The sequence below is a fragment of the Gymnogyps californianus genome, chromosome 1 (assembly GCF_018139145.2).
Source record: "Gymnogyps californianus isolate 813 chromosome 1, ASM1813914v2, whole genome shotgun sequence".
Taxonomy (NCBI): Eukaryota; Metazoa; Chordata; class Aves; order Accipitriformes; family Cathartidae; genus Gymnogyps; species Gymnogyps californianus.
The window spans coordinates 29,571,391-29,582,208 of NC_059471.1; positions in this window are offsets into that span (position 1 = coordinate 29,571,391).

Here is a 10,818-nt window from a genome sequence, read left to right on the forward strand (position 1 = left end):
CCATCTCAGCTTGCCTTCAGAACCATATGACCATCATCTTCTTCACAGAAAACACAACCATTGTGGCCCAGAGTCATCCCATGGAAAGTTAGGTACCTGACAGACGTCCCTCCAGCAGGAGGCTGGCTGTCCTGGGCTCCTTTTGTAGTCCATGGTGAGAGACAGAATCAAACCTCAGATAAGGCCCATTACTCTCCACTGTCCACAAGTCTAGTGGGAACCAAGTAACTCCACTTCCATCTTGGGCACCTCAGCTATGCAACTAAAATTGGAGGGAAAGTTTGTGGGCCTACATGCTTATCTTGAAGATCATTCTTGTTCTAGTATCTTATCTTGCTGTACCACTTTGTCAACAAACGAGACGTGCTTTTGTGATGAGCATTATGGAAGAAATGCTCTTGAACTATGTGATTGTCATGTCTTCCATTACATCCTCCAAAACCAACTTCTTTGACTCCTTTAGTCAGGCTGTTGACTGCTTATAGCAAGGCGAAGAGTCAGGGACTCCTTAGGTCACAGATATACTCTCAGTCCCTATTTCCCTCATCTCCTCATTCAGAGTACTGCAGTTTCTCACTTATCCCATAACTAGCTGGCAGACAAGAAGCATTTCAAACTTGGTATAAAGGTAAGTGTGTGTTGCCTGTGGGCTGACTGTCCCGGTGTATGTTAGGAGAAGAGGTAACTTGAACTCACATTACAGCCTTTTTTCTCCATGGAGACAAAAGTTTGTCCCACTGCCTTTCATCCGGTTCCAATGAAACCTGTGGGAAGTTAGTGTCTCTGTGAAGAAAGATGGTACACGTTCACATCATGCTTCCCTTCAAAAACAGGCTAAAAAGAAAGGGATGGGAGTGCCATATTGTGTTTCTGGCTGTGTAATGCCATGTCCCTGACACTACAGCCTTCTCTTTGCTGTGTCTGTGTGTTCTACCTAGGCTTTATGGAGCCTGTAGGCATGTCAAAGCAGAGGCTGTGCTTTACTGTATATTAAGCACCCAGCAAAAAAAGACCCCCAACTCTGAGAAGAAGGTCTATGGGATCTTCACGCAGAAGAACGTAGGAAGCCACGGCGGGTGCTTTCACATCATGGTTACAAGCAAGCAAATTGCTTGGCAATTCCTCACAGACACCCCCCAAGATAAGGATTTTTCCGCCAATGCTGTGGTCTTCTCCATGAGCTCTTTACTCTTGCTGCATGGTGCTCTTGCAACCTGGCGTTCTCCTCTCTCAAAATATAATGCTGACATCATATGTTACATTAGCAACAGCAGTGTTAGAAATCATCAGAATTTCAATTAAAAAAAAAATCCTTATCATCTACTTATCCTCTGGAGAGCACTGAAGTCTTACTTCAATACTCTCCTCAACCACAGGTTTAGCTACTAACTTGCTGAAAAGCAAGAACCCCAAAATGCTGGTGTACTCATACACCTTAAGGGATATTCTCCTGGATGTCAACTGTTGTCATTTCCCCTCTTCCCTCCAACACAGTTCACCACAATTCGAGAGCTGTCTTGGTGTCTCAGTCTGCACACGTGTCCATGCCACAAAACAGAGTCACATGATTTGGCATCTTCAAACTGTCTTCGCTGTCCTAGCTGTCTTTACTCAAAAGCCACAATCTACCTCTATTTGCCCATCTAGGAGCTCAAATGGCTTCATCACATAGAGATTAATTCTCACAGGAAACCCAAATAAGAGAAACAGTAAGGAAAATCTTTTCAAATACTCTGAAAAGTATTCCTGATTTGTGGAAAACAGCTGGCAATTGTCATTCTGTGTCTTTCATAAACACACAAGAAGACAGTAATCAGAAACCCCAGAGTGGGGAACTGAACCACAATGGTGAGCTGCTGCTTGCAGGATTTGCCCCAGTGAGTTTGGTGACGCTACTGGCATGAATGAGCGTGGGCCATCAGGGTAAGACGTGGGACTTTTATGTAACAGTCCATATTGCTGCTAAATTCAGTCCAGTGGAGAAATACAGGGAAGGTACATTAATGCTCAACTATTACATTAATTTGTTTTATCGTTATTTTATATTGTATGTAGAATTTAAAAAAAAGTTGCCTCACTTTTTAGGGGGGGTAGGGAAGGGAAGAGGGCCTGAAATCGAAACACAGAGAGAGCAGTATTCCAAATGACTCCAGATTTCCACTTTAGAAGAGTTAAGCTTTGCAAAGACGCATGTCCTTCCCAATCATAAAATTTTCCTAAAGAAAGATATGGATCGTTGCACTTGGCAAGAACCCAGACACCAATCTTCAGTATTAATATCAGATTCTGTACAGAGTTGCAATGTGTAGTAATTCAGTAAAACTCCCATCAGCAATCACCAGTAAATCAAAAGTTGTATGTGCTGGTTTTGACTGGGAAAGAGTTAATTTTTTCCATAGTAGCTTGTATGGGGCTACGTTTTGGATTTGTGCTGAAAACAGCATTGATAATACAGGGATGTTTTTGTTATTGCTGAGCAGTGCTTACACAGAGTCAGGGCCTTTGCTGCCTCACCCCACCCCACCAGCGAGTAGGCTGGGGGTGCATGAGAAGCTGGGAGGGGACACAGCTGGGACAGCTGACCCAACTGACCAAAGGGATATTCCAGACCATATGACGTCATGCTCAGCATATAAAGCTGGGGGAAGAAGAAGGAAGGGGGGGACGTTCGGTGTGATGGCGTTTGTCTTCCCAAGTAACCGTTACATGTGATGGAGCCCTGCTTTCCTGGAGATGGCTGAACACCTGCCTGCTGATGGGAAGTAGTGAATGAATTCCTTATTTTGCTTTGCTTGCGTGCGCGGGTTTTGCTTTACTTATTAAGCCGTCTTTATCTCAACCCATGAGTTTTCTCACTTTTACCCTTCTGATTCACTCCCCCATCCCCCCAGGGGGGAGTGAGCGAGCGGCTGTGTGGGGCTTAGTTGCTGGCTGGGGTTAAATCACAACACTGTACAATGCATGTCAGCATTCAAACTGCATCCAACACCATACTGTTCAAAGTCCTTTGATTGCAAGCATTGTATTTTCTTAAAATCCAACTCCTGTGTAAAGCTGAGATTCTCAAAAATACGGTTTTTATAAAAGGGTAGAAAGAACATTGGCCTAAAAACCCCCAAGAAACGCTGTACACTTGAGCAGCTGACAAATTTGGTCCACCAATGAGCTCCATACCTCACACAATGTACTCTAGTTAACTGTGTGATTTTATGATATGCTTAAGACAATTTAAGACTTCACTGCTGGTACTCTTCCCCCTACTATTCCCAGCTAAGTGTTCCCAGTGCTTCCCATGTGTCAGGTCTAGGTGCAAGTTGAAACAGCTTGCTGAACAGACTGAAAAGAAGTCCTCAGACAAGGAGTAATCACGATTGTGCCTTCTGGTGGCAGTCAGAGAACTGATCTGACTAAAAATGTTAATTTTCAGGCAGACCTCTTCTTTTAATCAGTTTGCGCTTTTGCACAAACCTTCCTGGTATCACAAAGAGGTGGCAGGGAAACCCAGCCAGAGAGAAGGCAGAAGCCACAACAAAGCATCTACACTCAAGACACATCTAAAGAAAATTTGGGATCAAATCCTGAGTCATGGTCAAGCATTGCCGTGTTTGTGTCTCTGTAGACAATCAACAATATTAGCATCACAGCAGAGGAGCCATTTGGACTTGACAGTAGTGGAAAACTCTTTTGAATCTCATAACCGTTTCAGCTGACAGCAGTGTGCGGTTCAAAAGACCTACCCCATACCAGCTGATGGAAAAGGGAAGCGGTAATAGAAAGCATGCTTTGTCGTCGGTGCTTCATCGTGATCCCATATGGTGGCAGCCAGGAGTCACCTGGTAAACATTTCATGAACCTTTTAGAAATTACAGATACAAGATTTTTTTCCAAAATGATTAACAAATATGTGGTACCCACAAAAATGAGGCAGGCAGGGGACATCTACTGCTCTAGAATGTGGCATGCACCAATTACCAAATGTCCCAGTTCCCCACTGAGCTTGCATAAATAAATTTTATTTATTTATTTTTAAAAGTTCAAATTAAAGAAAATATACCATGATAATGTACTGTGGCCATAAAATGAGGAAACTAATTGTTGACATTGTCAAAACAGCACACATTTAGTAGAAACTGCCTTAATAGCTTCAGTCTTCACAAGCGTTTTGTCATTTGACTCAGTGAGTCAGGTGGCTTTTCCCGTTCTACCACAACTAGTGCCTCTGAATCAGGAGTTGCCATGGGACAGATTTATTTTTTTAGCTTCCCTCTTTGGGCTTTAACAATTCAGACAGACGTCTCAACAATTTCCAGATCATTCTCATCACTGTACCAGCTGAACTTGGAATGCCAAGATCTTTCCTGCAACCCATTGCTCAGGGTAAAAGACCCACTAAATGGCTGCCTAGCTCCTTGTGGTTTTCTGGGACAGCAGCAGTAACAATTCCACAGAGGGAAACCCACATCACCTAATAATCCAATTTAACTTTCTCTGAAATCTTTCCTGTAAATTTTTACTAGAATTGTGTGGCACTCGCTAACTCAGTGTCTATCAGAGATTTCCTATGCTTCTGAATCATGCTTGGTAATGAGAAAGAGGATTTGCTTATGTGGTTTTGATTATGACTATGTGTGCTTAAAAAAGGAGCTAGAAAAACATTCAGATTGTCATTCATACATGAATTATTATTATTTTTTTAATAACTAGTCCAGTTTTCATCTGCTGTATCTATATGACAGGGAAAAAACCTGACTGGATGTGGTCAGAAAACAATATACAAAACAAGAAAAACAGAGTTTTGATAGCTCTGGTCCACTAACTGTTTAGGGTACACTTACACCCCCTCGATACAGAAATCACAAGCTAGCACTAAGCCAGTAGGAAGTAATTTAACCATGGGACACACAGTTTGGTGCATGCTAAATGATCCCAAAGAGTGAAACTCTGATTTTAACAAAGAACAAAGATACACGGGTTACTCCAATCTAAATACATTTAAACAGGAACTTCAGTCTCTACAAGGGGAAGGGCATGCTTGTGGTTAATGCGACACACTTGGCATGCAAAAATCAAATCTAGATTTGATTTCAAGCACAGTTACACATTCATTTGTGCATGTCCTTACACATGACTGTGCCTCATTTCTTTTTTATCTTCTCTTTCTGGCCACTAGCCATCTTTAGTCATGTCTTTAAGGGCACATTTCCTCTCTACTCCTTATGCTTCTAAATAACCATGTGCAGTAAGACCAACCTCAACATGCTATCTCCCTGCTAGAACAGCATCCTAACCTCAGCTTCTTGAAAGGTAAAAGTGCAAATAACAGTATTAACTCGATATCAATATCTCCAGCACGGTTTCCAGGAAATGGTGCTTGGCAGCAGTGATAACTCTGTGCCGTTCCTGACATAGGCAAGGGTCCATTTGCACCTCCTGAAAATCAGGATGCATCATCTGTGGATGCTTGTGGATGACACTGGGATGCTCATGGGGATGGTGCTGTGTGATCAAATACCATAGCAAAACAGGAAGAAGTTGATTAAAAATTATGCAACTGAGAGGGAAAATTAGGGACTGGAGAGCAACAGGGCCTGGTGATCTTGCTCTGGGCTGATGATTGAAACTGAAATACAGGAAATTCTGTTTACACATAAGAAAAAACTTTTTTACTGTCAGGGTGGTCACTCACTGGAAGAGGTTGCCCAGAGAGGCTGTGAGGATATTCAAAACACAATGGGACATTGCCCCGAGCAACCTGCTCTCACTGCCCCTGCTTTCAGCAGAGGGCTTGGACTAGATGATCTCCAGAGGTGCCTTCCAATCTCAAATTTCTGTGGTTCAGTACTATACTTTTCCATCCTGTACGCAAGCATTTGCTCCTTCATCGCGGTGGAATTTGATGACAAGCAGCTACATAAACATGTTTTGCACAGTCAAAGACTGGTAGGTGGCATGTAGCAATGACATTTTCCTTCTTCACACAGCCACAGTGGGAAACAGCATTGCTCTTTACCTCTTGCAGCGTAACACAGGCCAGGCAAGATATGCAGAAGATGCTCACTATATTTTTCACAGGAGCTGACACTTCAGATTTCACTACTGTATAAAACACCTGAATTTGCAACATTGACAGATGCTGCAGGCTAAGAGCTCTACATGATTTGGGTCCAACTTCCTCTTCCATATTTCCTCATACTTTAATTAGTCTTCCTTTTATAATAACACCTTCTGGAAATGCAGCATGACGCTGGCAAGCCCACTGTAAATTGTTTTTACAATTGTATTTAATACAGCTCGTTGCCAGCCATTGTAAAAGCATCTCAGTTCTCTATGGAAATAAGAAAAAATATACTACAGTATATCTTTGTATTGCAGTAAAAGAATATAATTATATCCTTAAACTTATTAAATTACATTGTTTGGACAAATATATTTAGAAGATACCCAGTCCAGCAGTGCCTGGGTCAGAACTGGTTTGAACTAACCTAACTTAAAGTAGACAACTATATTGTGAAATTTTAGCTTTGTGACAGATTTTTAAAAGCCTAAATCAAACCCAGCCCCCTTCCTGCTCCTGGTTAGTTTTCATCACCTTTAACAGTTAAGTGAAGGCAGCCAGATTTTGAAATGATACACAAGTAACGGGAAGCCATTTCTCCATATGCTATTATTACAAGGCACCTATACATCTGCATAATACTATAGATGCTTACACTCCTGTAGCTCCCATTATCTCTGCAACCAGGAAGGCTACATCTTTTGTTTTCTGTCAAAAGCTCCATTAGTGCCCATTTTGACAGATGCGATCCCTCGGTCTCTGGAGTGTTTGGTAACAAAAATTCTTAAGAATTAGAAATGGGAGAACTTCTGGAGACACTGGCTTTGTTCTCCTCTACAAAGGACGTAGTGCTCAGGCTGGATCTGACTCTCTTTTTTTATTTAGGGATACATTTTCCTCTTCACATTTCCTTCCAACAACGCTTACAATCTAATAACTCAAATAGAGAGGGAAGAGGAAGATTCTTGCCAGGTAACATCGAGAAGCATATGCCATGGTGGGGGGAAAAAAAAGAGAAGAAGAGACAAAACAGAAAGAGCAAAAGAGAGAGGCAACATATTCTCACATGCACACGGTATGGAAGTGGTGTGAAAACTGTCGTGTAACTGTGCCTTGGCAAGCTCTGAGCGTGGATGGGACAGGTGGCCTAACACTGACCCCTCACAACCTACCTGATGGACTACTTCAGCACCTGAGTAGCTTTTGATGGGTCCTCAGAATGACAGTGCATACAAATACCTATTTTCTACTTCTAATGAGGCCCTAACCTCACAGTTGGCTTCAAAATAAACACGGCTACTCAAAATGAGAGCAGATAAATACAGCACTGAATCAGCAAAGAAAGGTAACGCAGCTTCAGGAAAACAAAGATTTACCTCAAATTCAGGACAGCACTATCTTTTGGGTAACCATTTTTTTCTTATTTGAATATTGTCACTTGACTACATGCCATTAACTTACCCTAATTGTCTTTAATGAGAATTGCTAAGTGTCTAAAAAAGACTGGGAGTAAGTCCAAAAGAAAAAGGACGTTGATTAGGGTATGTCATCTTGGACTAGTTCAGGGCGCATACACAAACACAAGGTTTCAAGGGGCTTTTCATAAACAGCAAGTACTGTAGTGCTGGTGACTTCCCGTTCCCCATGGCCAGATCCAGCACAAAGAGCAAACACCACTCAGGAAATAAAATCTACCATCCAAAGTGCTGTTAGGGCAGCCTATTTCAACACAGAGTCGGTGCACGGAGGTAAGATAGAGCCTTAGCACCTCACCCTGCCTCTGGAATCAAGAATAAGAGGAACCTTGCCCTTACTAGCCCTCCATAAAGACTGCAAGTTTTGCACATGAGGACTCTTGCCACTTGTAGAGAAAATAGAGTCCAAAACCAGCCCAGGGAGCCGATGCAGATGACACTGACAAAACATTGACCAAATCCCAAAACAAAGATCTGAATTTATACTAGCATAGGAACAGAATACCAAACAGAAAAAAAAATTATTAAAAAGAAACTTGATCAGTAACCCACATATTTGTAAATCTGCCAAAAGAAACTGTCTTGCGCTTAATTTTTAGAACCAGAAAGTGGGTGAGATTCCATGGGTTAGGAAGTATGCGCAACACAGAAATAAAATTTTACTATCCCAGCTCTCAGGTTTACCGTGGAGGAATATGAACAACCTAAAAACACCCCAGAAGGACTCAGTCATTTCCCAGCTGCTAAATGAAAGACAGGGGAGCAGGGGAAGGTGAATTACTAGCTTTCCAACTGCAAAGCAGGTGAGCGACAAGCCCGTTACCTCATTGAGAAGCACAACATGAACCACTGCGTGCTACAGGGTTTTGCTATCTCAAATGCTCTAAAATCTGCCACAAACTTGCATCTTATCCAATAGGGCCAGTTTTAGGTTTCATTTACCGACTTAGCTGGAATGGTACAAACGTATATCCAGGCAGCTCCCTACTGATTGCCTAGCTGAAAAATGTCAGGAGAAAAAAAAAAAAAAAAATCACTCACTTCCATAATTATTTCTAAGACAACCTGGTTAAATTGGCTCCACAGCTGACTAGGTATGGAATATTTCAAATGTTACAAATCACAAAAGTCTTGCTTCAAAATGCCCACTTCTGGTTTGAGTCTTTCTGAAGAGCCATTATCATAAATGCAAAGACTATGCAGAGGAGGAAATAAGCAGCCCCCATCAAAACTCCTCCTCCCTGGTCGAAAATCATCCCTGAAACACATAGCTCAAAGCAATATGAAGATAATTAAAATGCTGATGTGCAGACGCTGTTGCTTATTGTGCTGACCAACCCTAATTAATTATTTCTTTGTGATTCCAACTGTCTGTATCCATATGCCACCTATAGTCTTTATATTTTGGTATTATGTACTTTGGGTAAAGGTCTCTTCTGTGTGTGTAAAGTGCCTAGAACAATTCCCTCTCGTGTATGATTAGGGATCTCTAATGGTAATTGAAAACCGTAATTGAAAAGGTAATTGAAAATATGAACAAAAAGAAGCTTAATACATTTTCTAGATTAATGAAGAGCACACCAATGGGCAAAACATCCTAATAAGACAAAGCACACCTCCTGCTAAAGAACAAAGGGAAAAGCGGCTATACACACCAGAATTCAGGAAAAAAATGTCAAAATTAATTTAGCACTTCTCTTCCTTGAAATCACACTGCTGAACCTTTCAAAGCTGTAATACCTCAAAACCTAGCATCCAGCAGGCAGGTTTGCGTGGCCTATTTACTCTGCTCAATAAGAAAAGGCAAAGTGGCACACAGTCACCCTGACAACAGCCAGAGCCTGCACGGCAGATAACTGCTGCATTTTCTTGCAGAAATAAACACACTCTGCAAACTTTGGTACTCTTTTCCAAAGTACTTGCTGTACGAAACCACAAATGTTAGATGAATGCTGCCAGTAAAAAGTATTTTTGGGTTACCCGAAGCCAGGACACGAGGGCAAAGAAGAAAAGAACTGAGATGCTGCATAAGACCCAAGGTCCAACCAACCCACCAGGCAGGGCTTTGAACTGCTGTAGTACGTCGCCCACGATAACTGCTGCCATATGCTTAGGGAAAAAACAGTACTAAAAATAACGCAGGTACAGAATGATCCTTCCGTTGTCATATAGCAGCCGATGAGATTTTACTTCTGACTTGGGGGGTCTAGGGTTCCTGTATACTTTTGCATTGGTGCAAAGTCCTACAGTTTGTTCAGCTGCTGTCATCGCAGCAAGTGATATAGGCAGCTGTAGTTAATTCACCTGCTAAATCTTTCTTATCCTTTTCTTGGCATGTTTGTGGAAAACCATTGTCCAGTGGAGTTCATCCAGAAATTTAGAAGATTATTCATTTATTAAACACTGAAATCGAAGCCTCATTGGTACCACCGAATAAGACCCCTGTAAAACCAAATTAGCCTGTAATCCTTCTGGTTTAGATAAACTCCACTTCATTAGAACAGGAGCTTCAGATGAAGCAGCTGTAGGTAGTGGAGATTCTTTACTTTTTAATTTACAACAGCTTACTTTGTATTATGTTAGGGCCTAACAGCATCATTGATTAGACTGCTTTCTGTACTATGAATGATACCACTTGCTGAATCTTTTCCCCAAAGAAATTAAAATGGCCAAATCACTTTTTTCCCCAATACCTCTTCCCCAATAATCTTTTCAAATGCATTATGCACCCCCTGACCACCAGCCTCCAACATGAAAGTGTTTCTATTTTACTGAAATTCTTTTATGTAGCTGTTTCTGTTACTCTTGCACTGTCTGACCAAAGCAACCACACAAACCCCACAAAATGAAAAGTTAAATACTGCTACTTGTGAAGCTGTATCAATATAATTTGCCTTGGAAGCAGAAAAGAGAAAGAAGGAGACAGTCCTGTCTCCTGAACTTTTGTGTCTTTGCTGGAATGATAATACCTCCTTGTACTGACAAATTACTGGTGTTGAAATACAACTGTAATTCCCACATATTCTGGACAGCTGTGGCCAGCAAGACACTGAGGTGACCACAGTTAACATGACACACTGTAGCTGCCACACAACCAAAAATTACCCTTACAAACAGCTCATTTAATAAAAACAAAGACTTACAAAGGTAATTTGTTACCTTTATTTGTAAAATGTGCAGCAGTCATGCAAAGTTGGTAAGGGATCAAACCCAAATTTTTAGATGAGAAATACTTTACTTACACCTTGTCTTCTGAACTTATCTGCCAAATAAGCACTTCTACTAGGC